The sequence below is a fragment of the Gobio gobio genome, assembly GCF_949357685.1.
Source record: "Gobio gobio genome assembly, chromosome: 13".
NCBI lineage: Eukaryota > Metazoa > Chordata > Actinopteri > Cypriniformes > Gobionidae > Gobio > Gobio gobio.
This window is the reverse complement of record NC_137106.1, coordinates 44024262-44037965: the sequence shown is the minus strand read 5'-3', so window position 1 is coordinate 44037965 and position 13704 is coordinate 44024262.

Sequence of the window (13704 nt, the reverse complement as noted above, 5' to 3'; positions counted from 1 at the left end):
TATTGAGCAGTAGGCTAGCTGGAGCCATTTACCTCCAGTCTTTGTGCTAAGCTAGGCTAGCAGTGGGTGTGCCAGACAGAGTTATGGCACGCACGGAGATGAGAATGGTTGGCATGGACTTATCTAACTCTGGGGGATATGCCGAATAAGCTAAAGTCCCAAAAAGTTGGCGTGTTCCTTTAACAATAGGCTTAGGCTTACTCCATTTAATTCTACTGGACATGGAATCTCTTATTTATTTTCCCAAATCCTCATTTACATCTCTCACAGGGGATTTAACGTTTCTTCCTTGTTTGATTTATTTAGGAGTAGGCTATATTCGCATACTGTGGTAAAGTAGAAAACGGGGTAGGGCAGATACATTTTACTTCAAACTTTACTTTATTTAACACAGTTTGTGCTTGCTATTAGACTAGGTCAGGTATTTGTGTATAGCGTATTTCATACACGGCAGAGATTTTTAGTTTCGCTTTCTCTCACAGCGCATAATCAAACAAAGCCTAAGTTCTTGACCCTGCTGAAGATAATTTTGTTCTTCAAATTTTACAACAAGTATCAGTTTTGTAACATCAGGAGAAAACATGAAGATATTAGAAAACAATGCTTCTTAACTGCTCGTGTCATCCCTTTCAGCGCAAAGAGGCATGACGCAGGTCTGTGGGGAAATATAAATACATTTTTTCTAACTTATATTATTTATATTTCGATTATTTACAGATATTTATTTAAATGTTTTACAGGCTGTAGTAGGCTATGTTGTTTCACTGACGGAAGTAGGCCTACTAAAATAAACACGCATGTTTGAGCCTTGTTTATCTTTTTATTTTCAAAATGTAGGCTATTTAATTGAGGTATATATATATACACCTCAATCTCAATTAAATAGCCTACATTTTGAAAAAAATTTAAAAATATAAATGAAAAATATATTTAACGAATATATAACAAATTTATATATATAATATAGGCTATATAAAAAATATATATTGGCGTGCGTGCGTGTGTGTAGCCGCCACCCCCAACCCCCGTGCCACTGCACAGTTACACTGCAGTGTTATATTTCGTTATCCCTTCGCTTTCTTTAATATGAAATGCTGTTTGAATTTCCAAGATAGAATCGCTTTATTGCCCTGGCTCTGTTGTTCTGGCTCCATCTCTACCTCTAGCTCCTGCTGCTCCTCTTCCGACTCCATTGTGACTGATCACGCAAACCGTGCATTTTTTCGTTTTCATATTGGGGCTTCTGAGAAATGCATTGAGTTTCCTTTATTTATTTAGAGAGTAAATAAACTCATGAAACAGAGAAGTATCGTTAATGTTATCCATTGATTTCAACAATGTAACTGTATTATAAATATCAACTATTTAAATTGTAACTGCAACGGAATACAGTTACTCATAATATGTATTCTGAATACGTAATGCCGGTACATGTATTCCGTTACTGCCCAACACTGAACACGACCTATTAAAGCACTAAGACATGGGAACAGTATAGCTAACATCACATTTGAATATGTATCGCAAGTCATATCGTCATCGCAATATTAAACAATGTTATCGCACATCGCAGCTTTTCCTCATATCGTGCAGCCCTATTAAGGACCATCCCAGAAAGCCAAATCCAGTTTTCCAGCCTGTCAAGAAGTATGTTGTGATCGACAGTGTCAAATGCAGCACTGAGGTCGAGTAGTACCAGCACTGAGCCAATATTGCTCAATGACTGAGCCTGGTTTCTCCCAAGGTTTATTTTTCTCCATTAGGTCACCTGATGGGGTTTTGGTTTCCTTGCCACTGTTGCCTCTGGCTTAGCTTGCTCAGTTGGGGACACAAAATTTTTCAACTAAATATCCAAATAAATCTAATTATTAAACTAAATTAACCATATAAACTAAATTACTGATCTAATTACTGATCTAAAGCCCACACTGTCACTGTATGATAACTGAAATGAACTGATGACATAACCGTTTTCTCCAGAACAGCTATACGGCTGAATAAAATTATGTTGCATTATTTTCCTGTTTAACACTGTAAAGCTGCTTTGAAACAATCTGAATTGTTAAAAGCACTATATAAATAAAGTTGACTTGACTTGACTTGACTTGACTTGACTGATAATTTACCTGTATCAATATTGAGGCGAATATCATTTATTCTCTTTTTGAGCGCTGTCTTTGTGCTGTGATGCGGTCGGACACCAGATTGAAAATTGTCAAAGTATTCGTTTGAGCTCAAGAATTTGTTCAGCTGATTGAAAACTACTTTTTCAATGATCTTGCCTATAATATTCGTCTGAATCCGAATCCTGGATTCGGTGCATCCCTATATTTTCTATCACAACAAAAATAGAGAAAGGAACAGGCACACTGGGTTCCCGCTTGTTCTGTAAACATTTGATAGAGTTACTGTTATCATGGCAGGGACCCGACACACATCACTGAGAGCTGGTATCAGTTGTTTTTGGTTCACCTACAGGTGGAGGAGGGTGTGGGCCCTGGCGTTGTGACCGAAGAAATCTCACAGGAGGAGGGGGAGGGCGAGTTGGGCCCATCGGCTTTGGTGGTCGCTGCTTTTTGGTTGATATCTGGGGACTCGCAGCGATAGTGTGATAGTCTGGTTCCAACATATATGAGTTCCTCCATTTTCTCTGAGAAGCTCAGAAGTGGGAAAGCTGGAGAGAGGAATAACATGTCTGGTGAAGGGGGCTGTTGCTCTGGTGTTACTGGAGGCAGTAATATGTTGTCCTGGCTTCCCTGGCTGTTTTCCATAAAGTCATCCTTGGGTGCTGAATCTTGGAGCAGTTCTTATCTGTCACAGTCTGTCTGTGGTCAGATCTGAGGGTGGGGCTCAGCTGGGAGTGTTTCCGTGAGCAGTGGTTGTTGTGGCTGCGTGGTGTTATCATTGCCCTTGTGGGATGTGTGAGCTGCATGTCCATTCAGATGCTGAAATGAAGTCCTGTGGTCATTCATACTCTGTCCAGGTGTGTGTGTGCCATTCAGGTTGAGTCAATTGACACACACTGATGAAGTATGATGGAGGAAGAAGTAGATATTGTCCTTTAGCACTCTTGCACCAAGTTTGTTTGGGTGGAGGCCATCCTGTTTAAACAGCTGTCTCTGACTCCAGAAAAGATTGAAGTTGTCGATGAAGTTCAGTCCCTTCATGTTGCAGCTTTTTTGCAGCCATGTATTAAGCCCAGGCATCCGTGAGAACCTATTTGTTCTTTCAAAAAGTTCATTGAAATCCCTCTTAAGGAGTTCTGACTGCTCTCTCTGAATATCGTTCTCTCTGAATATCGTTCATCAAATAAATTATGATGTTTTTGAATGTAAAAACCATGCGAACGTCATAAGTAGACCTCAGACAACAGTATAAACATTTTTAAAAAGCCAGTTCATGACACTTTTAACTAACCTCATTACACTTGTGCCGAAATCTGGGAGGAAGGAGGGAGAGAGCCCTCGCTGCTGAGAGTGATCGCGGTGTTGAGAAGGTCGGGCAGCACAAAGGTGCGGAGACTGCCAGTGCCTGCCCGAGACGGTGGTGCTGGAGCAATGGAATAACAGGTGGGACTGAGAGCTTGCTGCCGTGCTCCTGGGTCGAGGAGGGGTGGCTTCTGTCTGAGAGGGAGCAGAGAAGTCGATGCCGTTTGCCAGGAGGCCTGAACCTGCTTCCGTCCGCCATGTTTGGGTAGGAGCAGGGAATGGGGGACTCACTGCCGACTACAGTCTCTCAGCTGGTTGAGGACCGAGCGGCTGTCGCTCCAGTCTTGAGGGCCATGAGAACGGGGCGAATTTCTCACAAAAGAGCTTCGGCAGCATAAAAGGAGGAGTGAAGACAGTGAAGGAAGAAAGAGGACCAGGCCTGGACTATTTTACGTTGTGTTTTGTTTGTTTCTGTGCGGCAGTTGTTCATGAGGGGCTGTCGCATTCTTCTTTCATTTTGTGTATGTTTAGGTTTAAAAGTATTGTGTTTGAACGTTCGCCAGTTTCCGCCTCCTTCTTCCCTTATTAACTAACCTCGTTATAACTGTCATGGTGTTTTGGTTTTCCTGTTTGCTTGTCTACTCCTATGTGTTCCTTTTGGATTTATACATTTATTAAGACTGTATGTTATATTCTCTGATTATCGAGTGCTCATTACAGCCACCAGAACGTGAAAGAACACAGAACCACACAAAAGCACAGAGCAAACACCAGAGCCTACTGCAGATAGAGAGCATGAGCCTGCCACAATGCAAGAGCCAAAGATAAAGACTGATCTTCAAGCAAAAGGAACTGGTTGACAATTTGAATGCTACCCATCCCAATCTGAATTCTGACTTGTGATGCAGCCTGATTCATAGTCACACCGTGTTCATTCATTGGCCAGAGGAGAACACCCCCCCCCCCCCCCCCCCCCCCGACTGAGCCGGGTTTCTCCAAAAGTTTTTTTTCTCCATTATGTCACCTGATGGAGTTTTGGTTCCTTGACACTGTCACTTCAAGTCTCCTTTGTCTCTGCTGGTCCCTCAAAGCTCCAAGTTTCCTGTGTCTCCGCGGCACCTGCCCAGCTCCAAGTCGCCTGTGTCTCCACGGCTTCCGCCGAGCTCCAAGTCTTCTGTATCTCCAGTGATCACACTGGCTCCGCCTCTGTTGGTTCCCTTCAGTCCCTCGGCTCCTCGTCCTCTTCAGCTCCGGCTTGGCAAGAGGATCCCCTGGCTGTGCCTCTATCTGCCGATCCCATCACTCTACCTTGGCTTGTTGACCAGTCGGCTCTACCTTGGCTCCCTCGTCCCCGTGGCTCTGCCGGACTCGGCCTTCCCTCCAGCTTCGCCTTGGTCCTCAGTCCCATTGGCTTTGCCTCCACCTCAGATGCTCGTCATTGTGGCATCACCTCGGTCTCCTGATTAATCTGTGTCTGCCGGTCTCATCGGCTTTTCGGCTTCGCTGAAAGTAAGTAAGTAAGGGATTACTCTTATTTCTTCTGTAATAGTGGAATTAACATAAAAAGTCTAACTTTAAAATGCGTGTTTTTATGTAACCTTTTCACATTTGTAATACTGTGGTCAGTTAACAAGAATAATTTATGTAGTTTTATATTATTTATTTGAATGAATTAAAAGAGCTGTTTTATGTCTATCCTTGAATTACTTAACTTTTATATATCAAAAGCTCAAGGGAAAGTTGATTTCTCAATTCATCACCCCTTTAAGAACAGTAATGTGTTACATTTACTTTTCCATTACTTTGTTTTTCCCGGGCTGGGTTTTTTTATATATATATATATATATATAATATATACATCCATCCATCCATCCATCTTCTTCCGCTTATCCGGGGCCGGGTCGCGGGGGCAGCAGTCTAAGCAGAGATGCCCAGACTTCCCTCTCCCTAGACACTTCCTCTAGCTCTTCCGGGGGGACACCGAGGCGTTCCAAGGCCAGCCGGGAGACATAATCCCTCCAGCGTGTCCTCGGTCTTCCCCGGGGCCTCCTCCCGGTTGGACATGCCCGAAACACCTTCCCGGGAAGGCGTTCAGGAGGCATCCGGAACAGATGCCCGAGCCACCTCAGCTGTCCCCTCTCGATGTGGAGGAGCAGCGGCTCTACTCCGAGTTCCTCCCGAGTGACTGAGCTTCTCACCCTATCTCTAAGGGAGCGCCCAGCCACCCTGCGGAGAAAGCTCATTTCGGCCGCCTGTATCCGGGATCTTGTCCTTTCGGTCATGACCCAAAGCTCATGATCATAGGTGAGAGTAGGAACGTAGATTGACCGGTAAATCGAGAGCTTCACCTTACGGCTTAGCTCTTTCTTCACCACGACAGACCGGTACATCGACCGCATTACTGCAGAAGCTGCACCGATCCGTCTGTCAATCTCCCGTTCCATCCTCCCCTCACTCGTGAACAAGACCCCTAGATACTTAAACTCCTCCACTTGGGGCAGGAACTCTCCACCAACCTGGAGTGGGCAAGCCACCCTTTTCCGACTGAGGACCATGGCCTCGGATTTGGAGGTGCTGATCCTCATCCCAGCCGCTTCACACTCGGCTGCAAACCGTCCCAATGCATGCTGAAGGTCCTGGTTAGAAGGGGCCAACACGACAACGTCATCTGCAAAGAGCAGAGACGAAACCGTGTGGTCCCCAAACCTGACACCCTCCGGCCCCTGGCTGCGCCTAGAAATTCTGTCCATAAAAATTATGAACAGAACCGGCGACAAAGGGCAGCCCTGCCGGAGTCCAACATGCACCGGGAACAAGTCTGACTTACTGCCGGCAATGCGGACCAAACTCCTGCTTCGGTCATACAGGGACCGGACAGCCCTCAGCAAAGGACCCCGGACCCCATACTCCCAGAGCACCCTCCACAGGACGCCGCGAGGGACACAGTCGAATGCCTTCTCCAAATCCACAAAACAAATGTGGACTGGTTGGGCAAACTCCCATGAACCCTCCAGCACCCTGTAGAGGGTATAGAGCTGGTCCAGTGTTCCACGACCCGGACGAAAACCACATTGTTCCTCCTGAATCCGAGGTTCCACTATCGGCCGGATTCTCCTCTCCAGTACCCTGGCATAGACTTTCCCGGGGAGGCTGAGAAGTGTGATCCCCCTATAGTTGGAACACACCCTCCGGTCCCCCTTCTTAAAAAGAGGGACCACCACCCCGGTCTGCCATCCCAGAGGCACTGTCCCCGACCGCCACGCGATGCTGCAGAGGCGTGTCAGCCAAGACAGCCCCACAACATCCAGAGACTTGAGGTACTCAGGGCGGATCTCATCCACCCCCGGTGCCTTGCCACCGAGGAGTTTCTTGACCACCTCGGTGACTTCAGCCCGGGTGATGGACGAGTCCTCCTCTGAGCCCCCAGCCTCTGCTTCCTCAATGGAAGACGTGACGGCGGGATTGAGGAGATCCTCGAAGTATTCCTTCCACCGTCCGACAACATCCCCAGTCGAGGTCAACAGCCGCCCATCGCCACTGTAAACAGCGTTGGTAGGGCACTGCTTCCCCCTCCTGAGGCGCCGGACGGTTTGCCAGAATCTCTTCGAGGCCAGCCGATAGTCTTTTTCCATGGCCTCACCGAACTCCTCCCAGGCCCGAGTTTTTGCCTCCACGACCACCCGGGCTGCAGTCCGTTTAGCCTGTCGGTACCTGTCAGCTGCCTCAGGAGTCCCACAAGCCAGCCAGGCCCGATAGGACTCCTTCTTCAGCTTGACGGCATCCCTTACTTCCGGTGTCCACCACCGGGTTCGGGGATTGCCGCCTCGACAGGCACCGGAGACCTTGCGTCCACAGCTCCGAGCAGCCGCTTTGACAATGGAGGTGGAGAACATGGTCCACTCGGACTCAATATCTCCAGCCTCCCTCGGGATCCGGTCGAAGCTCTGCCGGAGGCAGGAGTTGAAGATCTCTCTGACAGGAGACTCGGCCAAACGTTCCCAGCAGACCCTCACAGTACGCTTGGGTCTACCGGGTCTGTCCAGCTTCCTCCCCCGCCATCGGATCCAACTCACCACCAGGTGGTGATCAGTTGACAGCTCCGCCCCTCTCTTCACCCGAGTGTCCAAGACATACGGCCGCAGATCAGATGAAACGACCACAAAGTCGATCATTGACCTACGACCTAGGGTGTCCTGGTGCCATGTGCACTTATGGACACCCTTATGCTTGAACATGGTGTTCGTTATGGACAAACTGTAACTAGCACAGAAGTCCAATAACTGAACACCACTCGGGTTCAGATCAGGGGGGCCGTTCCTCCCAATCACGCCCCTCCCGGTTTCACTGTCATTGCCCACGTGGGCGTTGAAGTCCCCCAGTAGAACGACGGAGTCCCCAGTCGGAGCACTCTCCAGCACCCCTCCCAGAGACTCCAAGAAGGTCGGGTACTCTGCACTGCCGTTCGGCCCGTAGGCACACACAACAGTGAGAGACCTATCCCCGAGCCGAAGCCGCAGGGAAAAATATATATATATATAAAAAAAAATTATGTATATCATTATTTTTGAGCAAATGGAAAGACCCTTTCACACCAAGAGTGAAATAATGCCTGAGGTTTGAGGAAATTAAAATTCACGCCTGTACAGTAGAGGGCGCAGCTCAAACAAACCTTTCAGCTGTGCTGCCGTTCTGGATACCGGAATAATAGGATGCAGGAGAAAAATGTTTAAAACTTATTTCAGCAATATGGTTATGGTTTAACTGAATCATCGAAGGTCAGCAGCAAGTACATTGGTCAATAAAGTCAGAATAAAAATATTTGTTTTATTTAACATTTAATTTAACAAAGGTTTACATAGTTTTCTGATTTAGCATTTCACTGATTTTATTCATTTTGAGGAATACTGAATCTTTTTTTGTGCAAGTGATATTAGTAAATGCACACTCACATTTAGTCTAGAACTACAATAATCACCATTTTTACACACAACGCACTCACAATTTGTCTCAACATTGGGACAAGAGAGCAGTCAGTCAATAAATGGGAAAACAAAGTAACTTGCGTTACTTGTTTGAAAAAGTAACAACTGTTGTCAGTTTTAAAAGTAATGTGTTACTTTACTAGTTACTTTAAAAAGTAATCTGATTACGTAACTCAAGTTACTTGTAATGAGTTACCCCCAACACTGGTAATAAGTAGTTAAATACTTTTTGGAGAGAGTAATTTGTACAGTTATCTAATTACACTATTGAAGATGTAACTAGTAACTAGTAATTAATTATTTTTTTAGAGTAACTTACCCAACACTGGTTTGGACAATCATCGGCATGAGGAAGCACTTTCCGGGAGGGGGAAGCTACTGTAACGGATATGTTCTGTTTTATTATTATGGTATTTTGGTTTTTCTGTTTGCCTGTCTGCCTGCCTGTGTTCCTCATTAGTTTCCACAGTTCCTAATTAATTCCACACCTGATTCTGTTCAGTTCATTACCACTCCTAGTGAATTTAAATGCTTAGTTTCCTCAGTTCTGTGTTCCGTGTCCTTTCAGTTTACGTGGTTGTGTTATATCTTAAGATGCTCCTAAGTGTTCCTTTTGGATTTATTTATAAAAAATTCTCGGACCAACGTGCGCTCATTACAACCACCAGAAATTGACAATACTTCACACACTATAGAGGTCTATAAAAAATGGCTACCTTGATTAATTAAAAGCAGAAATTAGTATTATTTTCCAAACCATTTGTATGCTGGAAACCAAACCCAGATGATTTCCTCAAGCTGTTCTAAAACTTAATTGTCAAGAAGATAAAATGGACGCAACATAGTTTGCTGAATATTTCAGATGTGATAAGACTTTATCACAAATGTGATAAGACTTCACAGTTGTATTTACATCACTATCTTTGATAGTACTTTAGGTCACTGCCACAATGGTTACAGTTTATGGATCCCAGTGCACGTTTATACAAGTCAAGACACTTTTATTTTCATAGTGCCTTATACAATAGAAATTGTTTCAAAGCAGCTTAACAATAATAAACTGGGCTGCATTACTCAAAAGCCCTGTGAGCCAAATTAATCGTAGAGACCATTGGTAGCAATGCTCAAATGCATAAAATGCTTTTGGCAAACGCAGCCTTCAAGTAACAGAATTAATGATGCAATCTTCATCAAAAATGATATGAAGTTCAAATTCTGCTTTAAAGCAAGTATTTCTAGTAGATTTTGGAAGCATGGATCTGTGCATATTCTAACAGCTGATATTGCCTACAACCCTTTGCCACAAACTCATATAAAAAGAACTACAAACATGGCCGATGTTCATTAGGCCAACGATTAAACAGTAATGCCCTGAAGTTAATAATCAATTGGGGTTGGAGTTAATAATCAATTAATAACTAATAGTTAATAATCAAAAATATTTAATGTTGTCTGTGTTAGTATATTTTATCTGCAAAAACATTATCAACATTTATAAATATACGAACAGCACATTAGCAAAACAGATGAGTGACCCACAACTGGCAGACGCATGTGCTAGGCCTACTTGTTTTCTCTCCAATATGGTAAGCCTAATTGTTTGAGTAGTCTGAATTTAATCAAAATGTAGAGTGTGTAAATGAGGATGATTGACATGCTAAGCGGCAGAGCACAATTTTATGAAACGGTAAAATGTTAGCCTGACGTCGTCATACTCAATTCTAGTCAGAAAATGAGTCTGATACTGCTCCGTTGGGCTGTGATTATGGGGCGTGTTTCAACCGAACCAGGAAAGACCTCAATTGGATAGACCTACAACCAATCAGAGCAACGGAGCGACGCATAACGTTAGTTGTCAAATGTCAACAGAACTCAACTGCACTGTGTTGCCATGTCCGCGGGTTGAAGCGACCCTAATTATGTGATATACAGACCCAGGAATGCGATTTTTACCTGCCAGCCCTGCCAAAATAACACATATTTTACCCCCCAAATGCCTTTTTTTTTAGCAGGAAAGCTATTGGGCTTGTTTTTGGCTAGTTTTGAGGAACGTTAGCAATTGGGCGGTTTTGTTGTAAAAACTTGGCAACCCTGTCTGCACGCACGCTGGAATAAGTTACGTTAGAAGAAAAAGATTGAAAAAGAGTGTAAACGATCTTTGCCGGTGTTGTAAAAAAAGAATTTAAGGATACACAGAGTACTTACCAACACGATCATCATTTCTGAGAGAAATAGTAAAGGTGAATGCGTATACAACAAGTTCTCCGTTTAGGATTAGAACAAATTGAACCCAAGCGCTCTTTGATGACGTGGATGATTAGTTACTGTTGATCATCTGTCCATCATCGTCTAAAGCCCGCCCTGACAATTTCATTGGTCCGAACAGTTTCTGTTCGGGCATAATTGGAGAAAGTCCAGACCGAACTGCCCGAGTAAAAATGTTGTGGGCGGGGCTAAGTTCGGCTGGCATCCAGGCTAGTAAAATGTCCCAAAGCTTGTCAACTTTTCTGTCACACACAATTAAAAAAAGAAAAGTCTCAAAAAAGAGTAGGTATATACTTTCAGGCCATAGTAGGCGAATTGGAACTCAGCATATGTAGATTTTGGCCTAACTGCATGCCTTTTGCGGAAGAACATTGTTTTGGTTGTGCTTCGGATCTGAGCCTCTGCTGATTAATGTTGGAAAATAAAAAAAAAAAAAGATGTGACCAACATGTTCCATGTAGGCTAGCTAGGCTACAAATGGAAATCTAAAAAAGGTGTCAACTGAACAGGTAATTGCTTGTCACTGCTCTGTATTTTCTACTGTTAACAACGGGCATGCAATTGGATAGTCCTTCAACCAATCAGACCTTTGCAGAGCGGTCGGTAGTAAGGCAAACACATCCTTCTTTTGTAGGAATTATTCCAGGGCAAGTTTCTGTTCCATTTTCAAAGAAAACTTGCCTTTGAAATCTTTTAAAACAGCAGTGACAGCAGCATCAACAGGTTGCTGTGCTTCGAAGGCTGCCATGTTGAATGTAAACAAAAAGCTGCTTGCCGTTGTTTCTCCGTTGTTTCTCCATTGCGTGTTAAACCCGCCAAAAGTGCGCCAGGTGGATAGGCCAGTTTGTTATTGGTTCCCGCAGATTTGTAATGGAAGCAAGATAGCCGAAATCAAATCGCGGACAGATTGGGCTGGGCTTACCCAGTCTAGGTAATTGCAATGTCTTATCTGTTGTTTTGAGTAATTCGAAACGTTGATGTTTTTAAATTAATTATGTTACCAACGTGTTTATTTTTAAAATAAGACAATTGATAATCACATAGGCTACGGTCAAAAAAATTACTGCGGGATATTGTGGCCAAATAGACCATATAACAGGTCTTCATTATCCTACTAATTCATACACTAATTAAATCCGAATTAATAAAATCCAATTTTCGTTTACATGTGCATTTATGTTGTCCTATGCCGTGCAAAACTTTAGCGCATGCGTATTGCACCAGACACCGCGCTCTGACCCAGACCTGGAGAATGGCTATAGCAATAAAAAAAAAGCTACATATGAAAAGAGGACATTTCTACTTTCGAAAAACATTTTTATCTACACTCGTGGAAAAAAGTATGTTTATATCTCTGGCTAGCTGTGGAATACAAAAACCAAAAGACGTGAACAATTCTCCTTTCCCCCCCTTGTAGGTCACTATTTCATTACAAAGGCCTTTGACGAGCTCATGCCGTCAGTCCAGGTTTGATCTTTTGCCATTTCTAGTCTAATGGAGTTCCTAATTGCTTTGACAGAACATTGAATAATGTCACTGATTAAGTTTCTGCATCTGTCATTTTTGGAGCACACTTTTGCTACTCATATAGACTTCCAACCATGTGCATGCACACTTCGTAGCAGACTCACCATTTCTTTAAAAGCTCTAGATTCACATCAATACGAGTGAAAAGGGCCCGTCCTAACTTTTTTATTCACAATTCAATGCAAAGTCAATAAAATAAGACATTAAGCACAATGACTATTCGGCACAAGTAGTAGGCTATTTTTTCCACCTGAGAAGCATTTCTGTAAAGGTCATAAAAAATTAAACAGGCTTTACACTGGCACTCACTTCGCTGAACTTGGGGTGGAGCCTTCAAACCATAAACCGGCTGCCTCTGCTCTCCACAGTCTCTCACTTCACAATTTCAATAAACTCTAAATGGAAACCTTTTGTCTTTTATCGAAGAGGTCATGAATGTATGCTAGTACTGAGTTAGCCTACGTCTAATGTGTGGCCAACATAATTTCGACTTTTTTTCACCCAGATTGTTTTTCTAGAAGATATTTTGTATATGCTACGTGCACGACCATTTTCTCTTTGACTCAACTAAAATGTCTACAGATTGATTTCAAGGTACCGAGAAGCATATCAACGAATTAATAAGATAATTTAAGGAAGTGTATTTAATCGTTTCAAACTATGAAGATGATAACGACAGTCTGTTTTAATGAATGTTAGTTGAATCAAGCAGTGGACATGATTTTTAAAGCTCAGAGTGACCCTGCAGATCTTACGGTATAAATTATAGATTGTATTTCGTACACTTAGGCTTTGTGTTCTTCACCCCATGTTGATTCTCATCTGCTGGAAGCACGCAGTCCAGGCCTAGTCTAATAATTTCCATACAGGGCAATGAGATCACAAAACTCACAAACACTAAATCAAAACCCGAACCACAACCGGTCTTTAATAAAACCGCCCATAGACTGTCCATATAGGGATAAAAGAAAACTGAGACCATAAAAAAATAAGATAAAATATATTTCGTGAACATCCGCGATTTAAACGTTTTAATACGACAGTCATATTTATCTTTGCAATAGCCACCCATTTGTATAGCTTTGTTAATCATAACGGGAATTAGATACTTTTAGGTGTCTGAGGTTTGTTAAAAAGGATTCATCAAGTTGATGCTATTTCTGCATAAATGTTTTATTGTGCGTGAATAAATATATACGAAATTCACTGTAAACTGAGGTAACCAGCAAATGTTAGGCTACTATAAAGAGACCATTTACCTGATTTAACCCGTAAAACTTGTTAATGTATTTATTGATTCAGTGTCATTAAATAATATTTGTATTTATTTTTGTAATATAGGCTATGTAGGCTACTCGTTGTGTAGGAACTGTTATAATAATAATAATAATAATAATAATAATAATAATAATAATAATAATAATAATAATAATAATAATAATATACAATTAGCCTATTAGAATAGCCTATCCTAAAATAAATTTAGCGATATTTCTTCTCAT